Raw genomic sequence first — 23,788 nt, forward strand, 5'->3', positions numbered from 1 at the left:
GCCTCTCTGCACAAAGGCCTGGCTTCTCCCGCAGCCCAACTCTCCAGACAGACCAGTGACTGTGGGGGTCAGGGCCTGCTGGCCACCCAGCCTCTCTGGTGTCCACAGCCTCCAAAGGTGCTCACAGCCCTTGTGTATTTGCTAGCACCTGTATTCCTCCCAGTGCCGCTCAGACCTTGTTTGGCTGGGGAGGGAGCAGTTGTCCCGGCTCTCTCCCAAGGACTCTGTGGCAAACCCAGCAGTGGGCCCTGGGCCTGGGGCTGCAGCCCCCGGACCACACACTGGTCCCTGGGCCCCTATGTTGTTTTAGCTCTCTTCTTAGGGTCCAGTTTTTCGGTTCGACCCCAATCCTTGGTCCTCTATTTTCACATATACTGAAGTATGTTGGTTGCTTGCTTCTCTACCCCATAGTTTGGTCAGGATTTTCTCCCCTGAGCAGAGGGAATTCAAATCTGCTCCTTCCTACTCCAACGTCATCTTAGCCCCCCTCTAAACACAGCTTTTTTAAGTGAGCAAAAAAGAAATGGAAGATTAAACATCTCTGTATATTTTACAAAAACTTTTAAAAATTAAAATCTCTTTCACAAAGAACACTAGGTCCAGGTGGCATCATTGAAAATTCTTCCTTAAGGAAGATGTAATTCCTATATAATGCAAACTCTTTCACATGGTGAAGAAGAACAGATTACTTCCCATCTTGTGTTTTGGTCCAAACTCTGATACTAACACAAGGGAAAAGACAATGTAGAAAAGGAAAATTACAAAATGACCTCTTTCATGAGCATAGAGATAAATTCTTAACTAAAAATTAGCAAACAGAACCTAGCAATATATAAATAGGATAATAAAAATACAGAAAACATACCAAAGGCTTAGAGATCTTCAAGGTAGTATGAAGTGCATACATTGTCATATTATAGTTACACTGTGGAAAAACAAAGATAAGGTTAACTTACAAGGTAGCAGAAATTAAACAAACAAAAAAATTCTTGGATAGGGAAACAATGATAAGAATGTTTGACTTCTCATCAGAAACAATGAAAACCAGAATACAACAGAATGAGAGTTTTAAAGTGCTGAAAAAAATAACAATTGACTGTCATATCAACCAAAAATCCTTCAAAAATCAATTAGGACATAAAGATATTTTCAGACAGAGTTGAAAGAATCTCTAGCAAGAAACTGTCCTACAAAAAAATAGTAAAAGACCTCCTACAGGCTTAAGGGAGATTAGGTCAGACATCCAGTTATGTAAGAAACAATAAACATTACAAAGAAAAAATTAAAAAGGTTATTTTAAAAATTACTCCTTGCTACACATAAATTATTAAGTCTTCTTAGAAACACTTGGCTATTGAAAGTAAAAATAATAACAAAACAACATAGGCTATCTAAAATATGTGATAACAAGAGCAAAAAGGGATAAAGCTAGTAATATTGAAAATATTGTCATAAATGTCTGAAATTGTGAGGTAATTAAATATTTTTAAGATTAATCTCTGATAATTTAAGGATGTAATTATAATCTCTAAAACAACTGTTTAAGAAAAAGTATGTAACTAGAAGTTATTAGAGTAAATAAAACAGAATAAAAAAGTAAAAAAGATAACTTGTTGGGTAGCTCAAGTGATTCGAGCATTGTCCAAATATGCCAGGAGTGACAGTTTGATCTCTTGTAAGGGCATATACAAAAATCTACCAGTGAATGCATAAATAAGCAGAACAACAAATTGATGTCTCTCTTTCTCTCCCCCTTCCTTTCTTGCTCTAAAAAATCAATAAAAATTGAATAAACAACATAGTATATCATTAACAAGTAGTATTCATCTCTGGAATGCATGGTTGGCTCATCATTCAAAAGCTAATCAACATACTTACCATATTAATAGAATAAAGGAGATAAATTATGTGATCATCTCAATACAATAGATATAGAAACAGTATTGATACAAGTCGATACCCACTTATGATTAAAAAACTCTAAACTAGAAATAAAATGGGACTTCATCAATCTGATAGAGTGTTATGTACACCACCCTTAATGTGAAATATTGAAATATCAAGAACAAGTATTCTGCTCTCACTACCCTGTCCAACACTGTGCAGGAAGTATAATAAGACAATAAAAAAATAGAAGGAACAAAGAACAAAACCAAATAGGTGTTATTCAAAAAGAAGTAAAACTGCCTTTAGTCACACGTAACATGATTGTGAGTGTAAATAATCCAAGGATAACCAATGTCATGCAAATAAATTAAAAGTAAATAAATTTTTGAAAACCAGAATAAAGAAAAAAACTTGAATGAAATGTGAAAATATTTCTATCTATAAGCAACAAATAGTTGGGAAAGGAAATTAAATGAATAATTTCATTTATAATAGCCAACACAATGCAAATACATAGAAATAAATTTAATAAAAACTGTGTAAGATGCCTTCTTTCAAGTTTTGGGCATGTGTGCCCATTTAGGGCTTTCCATAGCAAGTTGGCACATCATGTTAAAGGCCCCCCTTTCTGCTCACATTGCATGTCATTTCCAATAATCAGTGATCTTCCAAAATGGGTAGCTTTTCCCTGCCTTTTTCATTCAGGGGCAGGAGGTTAAATCTCATTTCCAGGATGAACGTGAACATTCACAAAGTTGAACTTTCAGGGCATTCTGTTTGTATTAATTTTGGGAATTGTTACTATATATTGTATTATGATGTTTTTCATAGAAGGAAATGGCCACCCTCTGGAATGCTGGGACTTGATCCTTGATTCTGCCATGCTTCCTGCTGCTTCCACCTGAAAGAGGCAGGGCCATTTGAAGATGCCTCTTCCTGCTGGTGTTTTCTGGAGTCAGGGTTGCTCTTGCATGCTTATACATTTTATGGAAGGGCTGAGTGCTCAGAACTTCATTGTGCCCAGGATTTTTAATTCCCCTTGTGGTACTGACCACAGAGAGATGTGGTAGTACTTTAAGTCTCCAGCCTGTGTTTGTAAATAAAATTATTCATTCAAACATTGAAAAGGACTTTCGAAATATTTACATATGAAAGTTGTATCCTTCATTTGCATTACTAACCACAACCATAATAACAATAATCATAGTTTTTAAAAATGCATTTTTTCTAAATTTGAGTGTATTCGGTGATTTTAAAATGAGGTATAAGGATATCAGACACATTTTTCAAAAGCCTTAAACTTGTTTCTTTAAATATTATACTAACATCCAACTTGTGTCAATATTCATTAAAGATTAAAAGTTTATTCTGAGCATAAATAGAATTATTTTTTAATAAATATTTTGCTAATAGATTAGAAAAAGGATATGATCGACCTATCTTCATTATAATTGTTATACATACATCCATAAGTAAATGGATTTTCAAGTATTTTATTTTTGAACCTTACTTAAAAGCATTGTTATGACATGTTCAACATTTGCATGTATGTAGCTTTTGAAGTAAAAAAATAAAACCAAATAGGAAAAAAGACATCAGTACATAGAGGAATTAAATATTTAAATAGGTTAAGGTGTGTATATTTTTATGTATTCAATGATTCAATATTATAATGATTGTACTTCTCCCAAACTTGAAATATAGATTTAAATTATTTCAAGTAAAATTCTGATAGATATATTTGTAGAAACCAACAAGCTAAATATAAATTGTATGCAGAAATGCAAAGCACCTAGCATAGCTAAAGCATTCTGGAGAAAGAATGATGTTAGAGGATTTGCACTGTCTGATTTCAATATATATTGTGCTATGAAACTGCAGCGTATAAGACAAGGAGAAGCACTCCTTTGCTTTCTGAAAGTTTGCATTACACACTTTGCTTTCACTAAAGACCTACATTAGAACAGTAAAGCCTCTTCCACAAAAGCAAAAATCCTCTTCTGACTTCTTTTGGTTAGCAAAATAAGTTATTAATGTAAGTATTTCAGAAAAGCCAAGTGGTGTAATATTGCAAGCTTTGAGAAAGCAGGGGATACTCTGCTTTATACCAGTTTAACTTATGAAAAGTTTCATAAAACAGTATTTTGGATAGTGGGGGAAACCTGTATAAGTATATAGACAAATTATACAGAACAGAAAGCCCAGAAATAGTTGCACCCTTATGGAGTGAATTACTTTCTTAAAAGGATGCCAATAAATTTAAATGGGGGGAAAAGTCTTTTCAACAAGTAGTGTTAGAATAAGTGAGTATCTTTATGGGAAAAATTAATGTGAACTTCTTTCTTATATCATGTAAAAGGGAATCATATCCCTAAATATAAGTGTTAAAACTATAAAGCATTTCAGCTCTGGCTGGTGTAGCTTAGTGGAATGAGCGCAGGCTGTGAACCAAAGCATCGCAGGTTTGATTCCCAGTCAGGGCACATGCCTGGGTTGCAGGCCACAGCCCCCAGCAACTGCACATTGATGTCTCTCTCTCTCTCTCTCTTTCTCCCTCCTTTCCTTCTCTAAAAATAAATAAACAAAATCTTTAAAAAATCTTTAAAAAAACTATAAAGCATTTCAAAGAAACTAATAATGTTTTATATTACTTAACTAAGCAAAAATTAAAAATATGGATCTCAAAAATATAATGTTGAGTAGATACAGCCACACACAAGAGTACATACTCTATTATTCCATTTTATTAGTTCAGGAACAGGTAAAGATAATCTCTGATTATAGAAATCAGACCAAAATTTCCTTTCTGAGAGAGATACTGACTGGGAAGTGACATAAGGGAACACCATCAAATACCACCTTTTGATGGTGCTAGATGGGTATAAACATTTGTCAAAATTCATTGAACTGTACTCTTAAGTCAAAACATTTTACTGCATGTAAAAAAAATCTAATAAATAAATCAACAGGCAAAAATTTCTCTTGTCTGAGTCCAAATGCATCTCTCATTTAAAACACTGAAGTAAATCAAATCAATAAATTCTTTAAAATGTGATTTCTCAATAAAGACAGAAAGGGCAGATTTAGTTTGAGGGATATGGAATGTCCTCTTTTCAAAAGTATCCTCCATTTGATGGTTAATTCCTAATAGTCTGTTGACAGAATGAGTTTTAATATTAATTCATTCCAGAAGAGACAAACACAAATGTATTTAACATTGTTATCCAATAAAGTGGCATTAAGCAAAGACTGAATAAAATAGAAGGAAAGAGAAGAAAATGAGTGTCAGGGAAAAGAATGAGCATCTCCCATAAAACGAGATACCAGGAAAAGAGAAAGAGGGACAGAAAATAATTTCTCTCTACACTTAAAATAGAAAGACACCCCTAAACAACATGAAGTCTTTTGGGTAGAAAGTGGACTTCAATCTCGATGGGATCTCAGCAACACTCCTGATTGTATATGCAATTGTACTACGTCCTTTGGACCCCCTGCACCTCAGTTCCCTAAGCCTAGAGTAATAATCGCAACACCAAAGGCTTATTGTGAATATAACTTACAGATCAACCTGAGCTCTTTCATAGTATTTGTTAACTTCCCAGCAACAAGTTGTTACAGATGGTTTGTATACTCCCATCTCTTCTGGGTCTGACAAAGAACTGATACTGCTGTGTGTAAATCATGTAAAGTGTCATTTCTATGTGGGCCAAGGAGTCTGTGCAGACTATACTGCATTTAGGAAAAAAGCGTTTCATATTTTCCATCTAGACCATATGTTCTATAAAAACATTGTTTGTTTATATTGGGAGATGTGTGCAAATCTATGGTCTTATAGTTAAGAAAATTGTAGGGAGAATGAAAAGGCATATCTAGATCTTACATGTGAGAAATACTATGAATAGAATTGGACTTGAAGGGTCAAAATTCCCCCTGAACTCATCTAATATATTTTGGAGACTCAGAACTGAACTGCTCTGACGAAACAACCTGTGGTGTCATCCCCAGCTTAGTAATTCAGATTTGGGGAAATATATTGCTGCAGAGTTTGTGTGGTCTCTGGTTTGCCCTGGAGGAGGCAGATGATGAAACCTAAGCTGAGATCAACCCTTGTGGACTGCAGGTGCGGTTTTTGGAAAAAGCAGAAGAAATTTTTAATAGGAATTAAAGAATGTTCCTCTGTCAGAGGAAAGGAAGGGAGGCTCTGGATAAAGAGAACAAGAGTTTGAACTACGCTGCTCCTTAAGGGTCTGGTGAAGAGCATCACTTCGTTATCCATCCATCCAATTATCCATCTGTCTTCTCTTTATTTATTATCTTTTATTTTGGGCTGTAAGCACAGACATATTTCACATCCAGTCTTGAGCTATTGTTTCCTCTGTGGTATAGGAACAGCTCTCTCAAACTCTATAGTAATATCTGTTATAAACAAAGACTTGTAGGGTGGGGTTAGAGAACTTAAGAGATACACGAGTAAAGGAAAGAATCACTTCACAATTCCCAGTCTTCTGAAGCAAGCATAGCAGAAGCAGCATCTAACCAAAGAGGGCCAGAATCTGAGTGTGAGGTAATGGCTGCTTCAAGAGGGAGCCGACCATCCCTGAGAGGGCTGTGCAGCCTGGAGAGCAGCTGCCAGTAGGCGCAAGAAATGGTTTAAAAAAAAAACCCTTTCCTAAAATCTGGAGGAAGGTAAGCCTAGCACTTGGGTTACATATGGATTATGTCAGATAATATATATTCTGCACATAGTAAGCACTGGATATATGGTAGCTATTAAAATAATAATAATAAATCTAAATGAATTCCACCTGGAACTATTTATCTGTGGAGGAATCTGGAGAGAGGTATGGCAGATCAAGGGGCCTCTGGGAATGAAATAATATTATTTAAAACATCAACAAATACTGAAAACATAGAAGCATTAAATGCTAGTGCTTGGAAATCTCAAGAGTTATTTTAGTTCAACACTCTCATTTTACATATCTATAAACTGAGTCCCCAAGAGGTGCAGTGACTAGCTCAGAATCACCCAGCATCTGTAGCTGTGGAGCTGGACATGCTGACTTCCAATTAACTAGGCTTTTTTCTTTTCTTTTTTTCCACTTTCCAAGAAATCCCCCATAGCTAACATCCATTAATAAAGTCAAGAAAATTCTTAATAATGTCTATCATAGATCACAGATTTATCTTAGTGGGGAAACTACTAACAGACATCTTCTCAGAAAAGTAGAACCACTCAGTGTGAAATAAATTCTTTTAGGGTTTAGTGATAGACACCAAATCTTAAGAGAATGAAAATTTTCCCCAGAAAATACCTTAATAGACATGAAATTTTGTACCTGTTTTTTTTTGTTTTTCTATGCTTGCACACTCATAAAATCTTATGGAGACGGTAATAGTGATGTCTAAACTGTATCCACTTTCAAAAGTTGGATCCCTTTGGGAGCAGGAACAGGAAAGGGGCAGAATCCAGCAAGGCTAATGCAGCAGGCACATGGCCATTGGATGTGGAGGGAGCTCCAGCAAAGAAGCTCATGAGAAGCTATGCACAGAAGCTGAATGTGCAATGTTATTAGCAATCCTTCATCTCCATCACTAGAACTATCTTTTGACAGGAGAATTTAACCCAGGGAAACAACTGTGCTTTACAAATAAATGCCATCACTACTAGACCTTTCTGGAAGATCCAGATGTTATACAATGACAGTCAATTCCAAGTTATTAAAGGTGTATGATAACCACGGTAGTTGTTAATGCCTGTGTCAAATGATATACTGGCTTTGCCCTTCAAGTCTAGTTCACTAAATCAACTTTCTACAGTAGCAGAGCTGGTTTAACATGTTCTCTCCTTAATCTAAATCCTAGCCAACCTTTTACATGAAGGAGTGACCCAAACTAAACTGTCTCCTTAAGCTTATTATCCAGATCTTCATGTTCTCTTAGAAATCTCTTAGAAATGTATGTCTGGGTTTATCCAGTCTTTTAATCCCAGAGTCCCCAGAGGCCCTCTATAGAAAGTCTCACTCCCCTGATTTGCTAGGTCTTCTCTCTGTCAACCATCTCCTTAGGTCCAATCTCTTTTATAGGGATCCTTGTTGCAAGTGATACCTAGAAACAACTCTACCAGAGACAACGGGTTTTTCCTCAGCTTACAGAAAGTCCACCTTCCAGCTGCAGGTAAAGGAGCCAAGGATGAATACTGAGTCCAAATAGCATGGGTGTTCAAGATTGAGATGACAAGTGAAGAGTACTCAGAAGGAGAGAAGAACTGGAGTTCATTTCAATCTTCTTTTTTTTACCTAATACTTAGAGAATAATTTAACTTTAAGCAGCTTCAGGATACACACACACACTTCAAATAGTTTATACATTAAGTGCATATGTATATAAAGCCTCCAGAGTCAAAACCCAAATGCAGCACTTTGAGTGGCCTGCATTCCTGTGGGAGAGATCAGAGGTGCTTGTTCTGGTTTGTGAGTCAAAGATACAAGGCTCTCTGATAGCTGTGCCACTTGTCCCCAGCTCAGTAACTGCATCATATGTGGGCCCTACATTCTTACATATTATCCAGACAAACTAATCTCCACTAATTTCTCTACTTGCCATGTTATTTTTGCTAAGAAACCAAGGAAGAGCTGTGCTTGCTTTCATCTTTTTAAAAAAATATTTTATTTATTTACTTCTAGAGAGAGGGCAAGGGAAGGAGAAGGAGAGGGAGAGAAACATTGATGTGTGAGAGACACATCAATCAGTTGCCTCTCACAAACCCCCAACCAACCAGGAACCTGGCCCACAACCCAGGCATGTTCCCTGACTCAGAATCGAACCCACAACCTTTTGGTTCACAGGCCAGCACTCAATCCATGAGCCACACCAGCCAGTGAAGTATTTGCTTTCTTCTTAGATGTTCTCTGTCTCATTTACACTCAAGGTCTTATAAAATTCATAGAAATCTCCCACAACTTGTCTGTCTCCCTTTACCTTCCTAATTCACACTTCAAAGGGGAAGTTACATGATGAGTATACAGCTATATGTCCCTTCCTCCCTTGACTTCCCCAAGTCAGGGGCTCTCTGTAATGCCAGAATTTGGATTACATTAATTCCTTTAGTATTACCCCTTCTGTATCTTTATTTCCTCAAGGGAAGCCTATATTAATTGAGTGTAGATATTAGTATTGTATTATCAGTAGCCAGCTGGTCTCAAGACAGGACAATGCTGATATATGTGGTTTCCATCCCTCAGAAGACAGTGAGTGCAGCTCCCCATGGTGCCTGAGATACTATAGGTATTGGCAGTGTGTGACATATTGTAGAGCATGCCCTCATCCCAAGATGTGTGCCTTCTGCTCTTCATCAGCTTAGGCAGCAGAACTGTGGAGAGAGCCCTATAGCTATAATGGGGCATCTGGTTCTAGCCCCAATCCCCTCAATCTGCAGGTAAGTAAACTGAGGCCCAGATTAGAGTTCCTCCTGACAGACAGCCAGGAAGTTACCAGAAGACACAGAACAAGAGCACAGGCTATTTGACTGGTAGCATAGTGCTCAGTTTTACCCATATTCTGAATCTCAATGATTAAAATATAATGTATAATCATTTGGTACATCTATTATATCTTACACTATGGATGAATATAAAGTCAATGTAAAATAACATGGAAATACAAATAAATAAGCATGAAGAAAACTGGTAAAAATGGCTATAAATGCATTTATCTGTGAAAGAATGTCTCTTTTATAAGAGCAACCAGGAGCTAAACACATTATGTGACCCATGGAGAGATATGGTGTGGCATCACAAGCATATCTATGACTATAACAGCCATCCATAAAATTGCTGATTGTCATCCAAATTTAGTATACTCATACCTGGTTATAACAAAAAAAATTTTGATTTGGAAGATTTTATTACTAATTTATATTGCCAAAGTTTATGGGGATACTGAGAGGTAGAGCTGATGCCTCCTTTCCCACCCCACCTCATTTGCTTATTGAACAAATACTTATTTTACTTACATCAAATGTTAGACACTGTGCAAGGCCTTGAAACTGAAACATGGGATACAATAGTCTGGAGTCCCCCCTAATGGCACTGAGATAGTCTAAGAAAACATTTGGGATAGGTCACAGAGCTTTAGGAAAAGTAAACGTGAAATTCCAACTTTAACTCATTCATCCATTAGGTATGTTTATATATTTACTGAGGAACCTAAAATTTTAGCTTTAGATAGAATGACTTTCAGGACCTTAGAATGTCTTATGAAACCTCCCAAACAGATGTTTACTAAGAACCTAGATCAAGGAAAACTCAGTACTAGGCTCTAACAAGAATATGGCACAGCTGAGCTTTGCAAAGTTAATGTATGTGGTAGAGAGGCCGTGCATGCGGAGACCAGGCCATGAGTATTTGTGCTAGAGAAGATCAGGTTCTCCTTGAGAACTCTGTGGGATCCAGGAAGCATTTCTGAATGAGTTATTTGGTATGGCCTTTTGAAAAGGGTGATATTCTAGATAAGAAAGAGCTAGTGATGAGGAAATTTTGAGCAAAGAAATCAGTCAGAAGCAATAGAGACCAGCTTTGGTCATGAGGAGAAGACACCCTCAGTAAATACATTTTGTGTGTGTGCAAAAGGAGAAGGTGTGGTCTAATACTTATGAACAAAACACTGTACTGGTCCTTTCTATATGTTATCTCAATTTTTGTTATAGTATTATAAGATAAGAACCCATGCTTTAGATATGATGTACCTGAGGCTTAGAAAACTTCAATAACTTACAAATGTTCACATAACCAGCATTTTCCTGAGCTCAGTTACAATTGTAGTTCATTTCCATGACACCCCACTGCTAAGTGAGATTTAAGTGTTTCTGTAGTGGACCAGTAGGGCTTAAGAGAGGAAAGGGTTGGTGGAGTCATGAAGAGGCTTTATAGTTCCGATACACTGTGGAATAAACTCTTTCCTTCCTTATACTTCCTGATAGCACATTTGGGATGGTAAATTTGTGTTAGTACTCTAGCAGTGAGTACTAGAAACTTTGCAAGAATTTGAAAACAAATGAAAGCTTTCAAGAAATACATTAGCCTACACACCCAAAAATTTCAGTTAACCACATGCAGGATAAATACAAAGAACACCACACATAGGTACATTATAGTCAAACACATGAAACATGCACACACACAGAAATAAATGAATTTTTAAAGCAGCTAGAGAAAAAGTTACTAAGAATATAGATGTAAACATTACCAACCACCTTCACTTAACTGGGATTTGGAGAATACTAAACCCACCGACTGTAGCAGCTAAACTGTTCAAGTATGGAACATTAAGTGTGCAATAGCATTGTGTCCACAGGTGTGCATAATTTAATTTAAAATACTGCTAAAAATGCTGAGCATCCTCTGAGCCTTCAGGGAGTAGTAATCTTTTTGCTGGTGAAGGGTTTAGCCTTGAGTTTAATGGCTTCTGACTGGCCAGGGCGGTGTTGGCTGAAGGCTGGGGTGGCTGTGTCAATTTCTTAAAATAAGACAACAATGACGTTTGCCATGCCACTTGACTCTTCTACAGAAGATTTCTCTGTAACATGTCATATGGTTGGATAGCATTTTAACCATTCTTTCAAAATTGGAGCCATTCCTCTCAAACCCTGCCATTGCTTTATTAACTAAGTTTATGTAATTCTATAATTGCTTTGTGGTCATTTGAACAATCTTCACAACATCTTTACCAGGAGTGGACCATCTCAAGAAACCATTTTCTTTGTTCACCCGTAAGAAACAACTCCTCATCTGTTAAAGTTTTGTCATGCAATTTTAGCAATTCAGCAACATTTCAGTCTCCACTTCTAATTCTAGTTCTCTTGTTATTTCTATCACATTTGTAGTTATTTTCTTCAGTAAAGCCTTGAACCCTTCCAAGTCATCCATGAGAGCTGCGATCAACTTCTTTCAAACTCATGTTAATGTTGATATTTTGATCTCTTCCCATACATCCTGAATGTTCTCAATGGCGTCTAGAATGGTGAGTCCTTCCCAGAAGGTTTTCAAGTGACTTTCCCCATCAGAGGAATCACTGTGTATGGCAGCCTCATCCTTACAAAATATATTCCTTAAATAATAAGACTTGAAATTCAAAATGACTCTTTGACCTATGGATGTTGTGTTAGCCATCATGAAAGCAACATTAACCTCATTGTACATCTTCATCAGAGCTCATAGGTGACCAGGCATATTGTAAATGAGCAGTAATATTTTGAAAGACATCTTTTTTCTGAGTAGTAAATCTCAACAGTGGGCTGAAAATATTTAGCAAGCCATGCTGTAATCAGATGTGCTGCCACCCAGGCTTTGTTGTTCCATTTATAGATCACAAGCAGAGTAGATTTAGCATAATTTGTAAGGGCCCTCAGATTTTCAGAATGGTAAATGAGCACTGGCTTTAACCTAAAGTGACCAGCTGCATTAGCCCCTAATGAGAGAGTCAACCTGTCCTTTAACACTTTGAAGCCAGGCACTGACTTCCCTCTGGGACCTAGATGATGTCTTCTTCCAATACAAGACATTTCGCCTACACTGAAAATCTTTCACTTAATGGAGCCACCTTAATATCTTAAGTAGGTCTTCCAGACAACTTGCTGCATCTTCTACATCAGCATTTGCTGCTACATTTTGCACATAAAAGTTATGGAGATGGCTTCTTTTCTTAACCTTATGAACCAACCTCTGCTAGCTTCAAGGTTTTTTTCTGCAGCTTCCTCACCTCTCTTACCCTTCCTAGAATTGCAGAGAGTAAGGGCCTTGCTCTGGATTAAGCTTTGACTTAAAGGAATGCTGTGGCTGCTTTGATCTTCTATCCAAACCACTGTAACTTTCCTCGCATCAGCAATAAGAATGTTTTGCTTTCTCATCATCTGTGTGTTCACTGGGAAAGCACGTACAATTTTCTTTCAAATCTTTTCCTTTGCATTCACAGCTTGGCTAATGGCTGCAAGAGGCCTCGCTTTTGCCCTGTCTTGGCCTTTGACATACCTTCCTCATTAAGCTTAATCAATTCTAGCTGGTGATTTAAAATGAGAGACACTATAACCTTCCTTTTACTTGAACACTTTGAGGGCATTTTAAGTTTATCAGTTGGCCTAATTTCAATATTAGTCCCAGAGAATAAGGAGGCCGAAGCAGAGAAAGAAAGAGAGATGGAAGAGTGGTGGGTCAGGGAATTGGTGAGCACACAGACATTTATTAAACTTTCCATCTTGTATGGATGCAGTTTGTGGTGCATCTGAAACAATTAAATCATAACACCAGAGGTTAATGATCACAGATTGCCATAACAAATATAAAAATAATGAGAAACTTTGAAATATTGCCAGAAGTCTTGGTCCATACCACCTCATATTCAAAAATTTATTCAGTATGGGTAATAGGCCTAAACAAGGTAAATATAAAAGGTAGAATAATAAATCTTCAAGAGGGAAATATAGAGGAGTATTTAAAACATTGATGTAGGGAAATATTTATTAGCCAGAAAATAATTAAAGAAAAATGATTTATTATAGTTTAAAATATTTGCTTATCAGATGAGATACAAAAATAACTGAATAGGCAAGCCACATACTGAGAGAAAATATTGTCAATACACATATCTGACAAATATTTGCATCCTGAATTCTTACAATGAAAATAAAAATGAGCAAAGTCTTGAACAGACTCCTCATAAAAAAGGTTTACAAAAAAACACATGTGCATATATATACATGGAATGCTGCTCAACAAATCTATTCATCAGAGAATGCAAGCTATGACCACACACACATTAGAATAACTAAAATATGGCCAGTGGGAGTATAAAATGGTGTAACTATTCAGGAAACTTATTTAACAAGTTTTTATACAGTTAAGTTAGAACTTTCCTTTGATCCTATTACTCTAAGTAACAACTTTAAGTAATAAATAAACATATAAACAAACAAACAAGTTCACAAAAAGATTTATATAAGAATATTTATGGCAGCTTTATTCATATTTACCAAAAACTGGAACCAAGCCAAATGTAGAACAGAATGATAGTCACCAACTACTCTGCAGTAAGAAGAGATGAACTACAGACACAATCAGCAATGTGGATGAAACTCAAAATAAATTACAGTGGGTGGAAGAAGCCAGAAAGAAAAAATAATACACACTTTATTATTCCATTTACATGAAGTTCTATAGCTGGTGAAGCTAAGCTGTGGCAACAGCAATCAGAAGAGTGGCTACACTTGCTGGTGGTGGTAGGGAGAATGGTGACTTGAAAACAAGGGACGTTTAGGAGGTAATGAAGATGTTTTACATCTTGACTGGGGTGGTAGCTAGCTGGCAGTTACATTTGGGCATGGAACTCATTACACTGTATACTTCAAATCTATGTATTTTTGCAGATAAATTACATCTCAATAAAATAACTCACACTGTGAAATATTTTTGATCTAATGCCAATTCTAAGAAAAAAGACTTAAAAAACCCAGAAGGATATATTATATATTTTTTTTCTTCTGACTTAGTATACACATAAAAGTCTATGATATCTTGGAATTTTTAAATATTCTGAAGCTCAGCAATGTTTGCTAACACTGAAATGATAGATAAACCTCTATGTCAAAATAACAACAAGAAAAGTTTATGACAAACTTGGTATCCCACTTAATATAGGAGATAATATGAATTCAAACATTAATTAAATATCTGTACCCCTGTGTTCATAGCAGTATTATTCACAATAGTCAAAAGATGGAAACAACTGAAAAGGATCACTGGTGGGTGAATGGATGAGCAAAAACTGGTGTAAGCATGCAATGGAACATTGTTTAGCCTTAAAAAGAAGGTATAAAGAATTCTGATATAGGCTACAATAGATATAGGTATAGATATGTAGATAGACATATAGATATATAGCTAAGTAAAAGAAGCCAATCATGAAAAGATAAACATTATATGATATCTTTAGCATGGAATACCTTGGATAGTCAAGTTCATAGAGACAGAGAAAGGACTAGAGATTACCAGGTCTGGGGAAAGAGGCAACCGGGAGCTGTCTAATGGCTACTATGGGGCTGTTACCGTTTGGGATGATTTAAAAAGTTCTGGTGGGGAGTGTGATGCTGGTTGAACAACAATGTCAATGTACTTTGTGCTATTGAAGTGTACACTTAAAAATTGTTAATATGATCAATTTTATGTATGTACGTTTTACCATGATACAATTTTTAACTCGTTAAATTCAGCACTTGGTTTCTAGATGCTATTCCTTTGCTTCTCCTGGTCCTGGGGTGAAATTTGAGTGAACGAAGGAGGCAGGGTGGTCATCCCCACAAGGGGCAAGTCGCCAATGCCTACGCAAATAAGCCCTGCCAGGCAGCTCCTCTGATCGCCTACCTGGCTCTTTCTCACAGCTCTCTCCCTGTCTCACTGAAGAACACTTTGTCTCCTCTTTTCTGAGGCTGCTTTTTAGATTCCTTTGTTTAAAAAAATCAGTTTTAGTGTATCTCACTAGGGACCAGCAGACGCATTGATTATACAAATTTCTATCTTGTGCTATGTTTTGAATAAGATATAAAAGGCAAATTCTTAAAAGTTTATTTACCATCAGTTTGGCACAAATACTTAGAATAGCCAGTTCCTTAATATGTGATAGTCTACAGATGAAAACATTTTAAATAATACTAAGTGTATTATTTTCCACGTATTTCAGTGTATTTTTAATATGTTTAATTTGGCTTAAAATGGCATGATTACTTTGCTGAAGGAAGTGTGGGAATTACTTCATTTGCACAATATAGGTTTAAGAGGAAGAACAGCTCTTTGTCTGTATTCTTGACAACAGAATCATGCAAACATCGATCACGGAGAGGGGAGTTCCATAGACCCCCTGTGTGTCAGCAGTCTAAAAGCTCCTCATACCCAGCTAACTGGCAATTGGAAGGTGCTATGGACTATACTGGGTCCTCCTGCCCAAACTCATATTTTGAAGCCCAAAACCCAATGTGACTATATTTGTCAATAAGGCAGTTTGAGGACTAATTAAAGTTAAAGTCATAAAGGTAGGGCCCTTATCCAATTAGGGTTGATGTCTTTTTAAGAAGAGGAGAGACCAGAACTCTTTCTCCATGCATGCACACACTGGGGGAAGGACATGAGAAGACATGGTGTGGTCATCTGCAAGCCAGGAGGGGAGCTCTGAAGAAATGGCCATGCTGGCACCGTGATCTCGGGTTTCCAGAACTGTGAGAAACATGCTCCCATTGTTTAAGCTACACATGGTACTCCATACACATGGTACTCCATTAAGGCAGCCCAAGATGACTAAGATTTATGGCATTTCAATTAAAAAAGAATTTCCAGTTTGATAATAATGATTCAGAAAACTATGCCTGCCTCATAAGTACTCATAAGTAGTTTATGTCCAAGTTCACCAGGCAGTACTGTTAACATACATATTTGTACTGTTAATAGTGTGTGTGTATATGTATATGTGTATATGTGTATATGAATGTACATATGTATACACATATATATATACACATAAACATATTTCTCTGCACATTCTTTTTTTTGAACAGCATAAGAAAATAACCTTTCACATGCAGAAAATAGGGACTTTTAACAAGGAATTATTTGTGTAACTATTCAAGAAATAATCAGGTTCCATAGGTTGATTTGAATTATTGTTCTTTTTGGGAAAATCCTCCCATTTTGTGGTTTCTGCATCAATTATCTGGACCAAATCACTTGAGGACCACCTAAAGAATGCTCCAGAACATAAATCATGCCAAATGGGTAGTAAAAAGTGATAGAAGGTAATAGATTGATTTTTACCGTTCTTCTTTCTGACAGTTTGCTGTGACATCTGCATTGTGACAGTTATAAGTCGCAGAGCCCAGGTCCACCCATCAGCAAGTTTTGTCTACACCTCCAGATATGCTAAAGGGCACAGCAAGACCCAGCATAAGCAGAGAGAACCACAAGATGGAGGAGAGCATGGTGGGGTGCTGTGGATAAACAAGCCTCAGCTCCCATCCACACAAGCCCCTCCACAGTACTGCTTGAACATCATCAGGACGTGGCGACTAGTTTCCCACAGGGAGAGCGCTTGGGGAGAGGCAAGGTGTGAGTTGTAATGCCTACTATGACTAGTCATGAAAGTTACCCACTGTCACAGCCACCTATCCAACTGGACACATGGGCTATCTCTGAGTCATGCAAGTGTATGAACACCAGGAAGTGTGGGTAATTGGGGCCCACCTTGGAGTCTGGATCCCACGCGTGGTACAACCTCAGGCCACTTCTTAGCTGGGGTCTTGCATAAGCTACCCTGTAACTCCTCCTGCCAAAGGGAATCTCTATTCAGGCTACTGCAGGGCATGAGGGAAGGCCCACATTTCCTACCATTTCTAACCAACACAATTGTCTATCATGACTGATTTCTTTTGTTCACCTACTACTACCCTAAATTCCTCTAACACATTGATTTCCAATGATATCTGTCAATTAGAATCACCAGAGGAGTGCGTGCATGTGTGTATAAAATATTCCAGCAGTAATTCTACCCTATCAGAAATTAGTGCTCCAACTCCATTCAATTTCCATAGATTCTGATGTAGCTGATTTGGAGGATATTGAGCCAACAGTAAATTTTTAACGTGTTCCTGAATGATCCTAATGTGTAAGCTCAAAACCACAGCTTATGTCTTTGCAAACACAAAAGCCAGATTTACTGTCCACATAAAAATCACAAATCTTAAATGTACATTTTATCTGTGTCTACACCCAGGTTTTCACCACCCAGAATATTGTATAGAGTCCTTCTGTAATAGCAATAAAGGCAGAGACAGCTACTTACCTTGGAGAGCAGGAAAAGAAAAACAAAGGAGAATGTGTGGGGACATCGAATAAAACCTCAAAGTGGTATCTGCTGGTAATTTTATTTATCAGATTATAAACTCTTCCTCATCTGCGTTGTACTTGTCTTCACATCTAGTCATATGCCAAGCTCAGTGCCTCATGCATGTCAGATACACACACACACACACACGCACACACACACAGTTGAATTCATGTACTACTCGGCCTCTGCCCTCCATCCCCAAAAAGAAAAAAACAAGAGTAACTATCACAGATGATCAGAACTCGGAGCCTTAGATATCATCACCCAACCAAAGTTTTCACATCATTGCAGAGAAAGTAGATGAGACTCACTCACCTGGGTCATACACATAGGTAGTGGCAGGACCATGATTTGACCCCAGGGTGCCTTCTCCCTGTTAATAGATTTTTCCCACATCTCAAAGGCTCCTGAACAAACCAAGAGCTATTTTTAAAGGACCCACATGAGTTTCAACTGTTAGATTGCTTCACTGTTGATTCAACATGTAAACAGAAGAGTTCTGTGGTTATTATTTCTCTGTTGAATTACCAGAATCCAATCAGCAAAAAATTAAAATATCATAAACTTGGTGGGGGGTAGTGGTGGAGAAGAGAGGAACAGAAAAAAATGTTGACTTTGGGTAACGGCGTCTTCATTAAGGGCATGCATGTTTAGGACCAATTTGGAATAGGGCTTTTGACTATTTCCAGGCAATCCACATTAGCTTACACTTGTTTCCTCTGCTTCCAGTTACATCAGGCACAGGTAACTGAAATTCTATACATGGCAGTGATTAATGAAGCACTGGCTTTATCTTTTTTTTCAGGCAATAGCATTATTTAGACCAGAGGTTTCAAATTGGAAGACTGTGGGCTAGATAAGACCCATAGATGGGGTCATATGTATACAGCAGTTCCTCTAATAACATTGTTTATTTAATGTCATTTTATTATAAGATTGATAAGAGAAAAATTCGATTCCCAGCTGGGGCCATTGGTTTTATGGAGTTTGCACATTCTCCTCATGTCTCTGTGTTTTTCATCGGGGACACTGGTTTCCTCCTATCACCCAAAGCTGAGCACGTGCGGTGAACTGGCATCTACATTTCACAGTCCGAGTGAGTGTGGGCTTGTGGGAGTGGCCCTGTGGTGGAAGGGCATCCTGCCCAAGGAGGGTGCCCACCTTGTGCCCCGAGCTGCTGGGGCTGGCTCTGGCCACCTGCTGCCCCAAACTGGAATAAGCAGGTTGGAAAATAATCTTACTTGTTTTGATTAACCTTTCTTAAATGTATGAATAACTCACATTTACTTCAATGTTTAATATTAGAAGTGATTTTGGATCTTTATTTAGAAGTTTGGTGATGTTTCTGTGACCAGAAATATGCCATAGGAACCTACCTTTTATTTGTATCAATTAGCCAGTGGTGAATTGATTTTGTTACACATTGTTTCTCTTAAAGCTGCAGTTTCCAAAAAGCTGTCCAGACTTTAAATGAAGATTTACTGTGTGTGTTAAAAAATTAAGCTTGTCTTTAAGTTTCACATAAAAAAAACAACTTCTAGCTTTTCTTGAAGAACAACATACAGTAGACAATCCTGGGTTTCCGTTTTATCATGGCAACAGCAGGCTTCAGTGTATCAGCTGGCCTCCATCCCAGAAAAGAATCCACATCCACAGCTTCCCTCATCCACAGCTTCCGGCCACTGATTGGGGAGTCTCATTTAAGCAAAGACCTAAATTGAGTAATATTATTCTCTGCTTACAAACACAACACACCCTGAATTTCTGTAAGAAAAAAAAGGTTTTAAATCCCACAAACACCACTGGCTGGATCCTTTTAGTGGCTCTTGAGCTGTAGACTCAGCTTCCCTGGTCCTGGAGCCGTTCTGCTTCCAGGCAGCTGCTAGTTGGATACCAGTGTTAAATACCTATTGACAAGTTCCCGCCACTCATTCTAAACACTAAATGCCTCTGAAGGATTTCAAATTATGTTGACGTAACCATTTCTCTGTGGAGCCAGCAGCTTCATGAGAGTAACTCTCAGCATCTATTGAAATCCAGGTTTTTAGCCTTGACCTTTGCCACCAACTTCCCAAAGCGATGGGGAGGACTCTTAAATGGGAACCTTGTAACAGGACCACTGTGACCTCAGTTGTTCACAGATCCTGCTGGGCAGTGGCCTTCAGCAAGGTGATATACCTTGGGGAAAACAACAAAAGGAAAGATAAGATTATTTTGCTACAATTGAAACAAAACACATTCCTTTACAGTATTTTATTTGAATGGTACTGAAATGTCGTTGTTTAAAATACCTACATATATATTTTTATAATATATATATGTTAAGAGAAGACAGTAGTGACCTAATGGTTTTTTAGATTCAGTCTCAACCTGCAGGTAAATTTATTATTTGAAAGTTTTTACTTTTTTGAGCTCATTCCAGGCATGCAATGAACAAGGCTCAATTTTATGGCTATATTTCATAAAGTGTCATTTTCCTTCTGCCAGAGCAAACTAATGGATGGCTGAGAGGAAAGATACAATTTGGAGGCAATTAATTCTGCTTCAAGTCCCAATCCACGCATGCTAATAGCACTTGAATCCTGACTCAAGATTTAGAGGCCAGCAGCCTAGGAAGTTGGCCCAGGCTGCTCCTCTCAGTGGCTCCATTCTGCAAGGGGCCTGCCTTTTGTTCTACTTCCTCTTGCCCTGTGCTTGTGGGCAATTAGATCTTCGATGGGGCTGCCCCTTGTTCCGTTTCCTGGGGCTCAGGCTGCTTTATGCCCTGATTTATGGCACGAGTTGAGCCTCTGGTAAGCTGGGCTTGGTACTTGCTCAACATGTGCGGGCCTCAGCAGGGCTCATGCTGCCATCTGCTTGCGACACTGCAACAAAACCCCTCCGTGATGCCATTTGGTATGCTCTGACCTGGGGAGGGAATCAGCAAGATAATGATGCTTCATGCCGCTAGAATCATCCTAAACAGGAGGCAGGGCCAGTGGCTGGTCTGCAGATATCACAGCTGGGATGATGAAAACATCATCTCCCGCTTGTGATTTACAAACACAAAAGGAAATGGTTATTAGCAACTGCTGCTGGGAGATCAGCTGTAAGCCCACCTCTTTCCTCTTACAGGATAAGGAGGCTGCAAGCAGCCCCTTGGCAGCAGCTGAGTTTGCTGCCTAAGAAACCAACTCTGGACCAGCTACCTCACCCTCTGTCACTCCCTACACGCGTGGCTGGTCAAACGTTTGCCTTCAGGTTTAACATCAGCTTCAACCACTCACCACCGCAGGCATCTTAGCATCTCTGTGCCTCTGTTTTCTCATCCTTGGGTGAGGGCTGTTGTGGGTGTGACCATGCAATGAAGTTAAACAGTATTTGGCACATAGTTAAAGCTCAGTGATTGTTAATTATGGTCACTATTTGTGGTGTTTCAACTCACATCACAATTAGTGAGTCAGCTTAAAAGTGGGGAAAGCAAATACTTGTGACAGAACCCTCAGAGTTGGAACTTAAATCTGGAGACCCATGTTTTCAGTGTGAGATGGTCCCGAGAGCAGCGCAGGGATGGCCATTAACACTTAATCCACCTAAATTCCACATGGCTTATGTACATTAAACGCTTGTAAGTGTCACAACAACTTGAGGAGGTTGTCACTATGTTTATCATTATCTCCATTCACTAATGAGAAAATCGAAGCATCCAGACATCAAGTGACCTCCTCAAGGTCATGGAGCTGACTTCAGCCAGGATTCCAGCACTGGTGGACTGGCTCAGGGTACCTGCACTTAGTCCCAGAGGAAAAGTGCAGTCCAGGTCCAGAGGCAGTCTGCTCTTTGTTAGACCTCCTAGTGCTTCTGGCACAGAATTTGCATTTTGCAGGGGACGGAACTGATGCTGAAGTGAAGTGTTTTACAAAGGGCAGCCTGGACATAGAGAGACTTTGCTGAGTGTCCTCACTGTGCCACATACCAGCTAAGTGACACCGAGCAGCTCACTTAGCCTTCCCAAGTTGAATCGTAGCATGATCCCACTTCCTAGTGAACCACCTTGTGCCTGCCTCAAGGTTGTGGGCAGGACTACCTGGGGCGCTGTGCTCAGTGAGACTCCCCAAAAAGCATGTGGTAACAGGGCCTGTTCTTGCCCAGTTTTATGCAACTGGAGCTGTTGAGTCTGCAGCAGGACCCAGGGGCTGCCTCCAGCCCCAGGATTCTCCTCACTACTGTCTGCCACCTGGAGAAAGGCAGGAACAAAAACAAAAACAAAGCCAGAGTCTGGAGAAGTCCAACCTTGACTCCTGTACCTGGCTCTTCAATGTTCACAGACTTGGGGCCTGGACACAGCAGGAGGGAGTGTGGTGCACCTTAAGAAGAGCTCTCACCAGTAGGAAAGCACTCACTTGTTGGAAGAGCCTCACCAGGAGGTGGAGTGCTGAGTTCAAGCCCCACTTCCTCACCCCCAACATGCCTGGATGTATGGTCAGAGAAATCTGTGAAACCCTCGGCATTTATCAACCTGCTTTTCCCAGTCCAGGGCTCAGGTTAAATTAGTACATGTAGTTACTTGATGCCCATTCTCTAAGGCTCAGTTCATCTCGGAGTTCATTGCAGACATCGCTCCAGAAATACAGAAATGAACAAAGGTAAGTACACAGTGATCATGCATGACAGGGGATGGAAAGTCAAAAAAGGGTGTGGTTAACTCATTTTGGGGAGGAGGGAGGTGACATCCAGTAGGGGGTTGAGCACTTCATGTATGTAATGTCATTTAATACTTAGAGGGATAAATAAAGCTAAATTGAATCATAGATGGAAGTTAAATAATGAAAGTCATATACTCAAAAAAGGGTCAGAGTTAGAAGTGGAACCTGAATATTTACTGAAGCAAAAATCCAAACCCTTGTTAGTAAATCGCATTGTTCCTCAGCAATTATGGAGCACTACTGTGTACCAGGTACTCTGCAATGCATGTTGTATATATTGCCTTATTTAATTTTCAAAGGATCTCTATTAAATAGATATTATTAGTCCCAGTTTCTAGTAACAGGAGGCTTAAGTAACTTGCCCAGTGTCACTAAATAAAAGGATAAGGTTTGAACTTGACATTGTCTAGCTCCAAAACCTGTGCTCCTTTTCCTGCACCATAAACTCCCCCTATCTCTTTTGAATAATTTTTAAACAACAAATTCCCAAATTCCATCAGGAGCTTAAGAATGCGTCGCCATCTATGCAAATGAGCACATTCCTTACAGTCACTACCAGACCTTTTCTTTTTATCTTAGGGACCAAGTATGACCTCCCTCACCCAACTCAGCCACCAGTTTACCTCTCTTCCTGTGACATAAGACTTCTCATCAGGTAGCTGGGCTATACTGAGGCCTTTGCATACCTTTCCCATAAGCATCCCTCTAACCCAGAGTGATACTAACCATGTCCTCCACCATGTCCTACATCCCATTGGCTAACAGAGCCTGGACCTTCCAAGGCAACTCTTCCTTCTCCATATGCTATCTCAAACTCAGGGAACAGCCGCAAAATGTATCTCTGGGTCAAATCTCTCCTTTGACTTCAGAATCCCTACATATATACATATATGTTCCTACAGAGCAGCAGAGAAGGTAAATCTGGACATAGTACCATGTCCTAATTGAAATATGTAGAATGTACAGTAGCAGTATAAAGATTTAAATGGTCTAATGCCTTTCTGCTGAGATTATAGAAAGGTGACAAAGAATGTACCCTTTCACCCCAAGTCCAGAAAGAATCTTCTGAGCCTTTTCTCTGAAGGCAGAAACACTTATTTGTCAATGAGACTTTTTCATACAAAATCCATGAGCACCTTCATAGCTGTTGTTTTTTTCTTATATTTTCTTGTTTTATTTTTTATTTGAGCCCTCTGCTGTATTTATTACAGCTGCTCTTTTGGCTGATGGTCCTCTTCATGCTCTTTGCTCTGTCTGCCGCCAGTACGATGGGTGATAGAACAGCAGGGGCAGCAACA

At 38.6% G+C, this 23,788-nt stretch overlaps 1 long non-coding RNA gene across 1 annotated transcript; it reads left to right on the top strand.

The window, feature by feature from the left end:
* The first annotated feature begins 3,061 nt into the window (after positions 1 to 3,061).
* On the top strand, positions 3,062 to 22,617 carry LOC118502310. Its single transcript, XR_004905020.1, has 3 exons — positions 3,062 to 3,224; positions 11,682 to 11,685; positions 22,604 to 22,617. It is a non-coding gene; the product is annotated as an uncharacterized LOC118502310 (long non-coding RNA).
* The last annotated feature ends 1,171 nt before the right edge of the window (positions 22,618 to 23,788 follow it).

This window comes from Phyllostomus discolor, chromosome 8, assembly GCF_004126475.2.
Source record: "Phyllostomus discolor isolate MPI-MPIP mPhyDis1 chromosome 8, mPhyDis1.pri.v3, whole genome shotgun sequence".
Classification (NCBI taxonomy): domain Eukaryota; kingdom Metazoa; phylum Chordata; class Mammalia; order Chiroptera; family Phyllostomidae; genus Phyllostomus; species Phyllostomus discolor.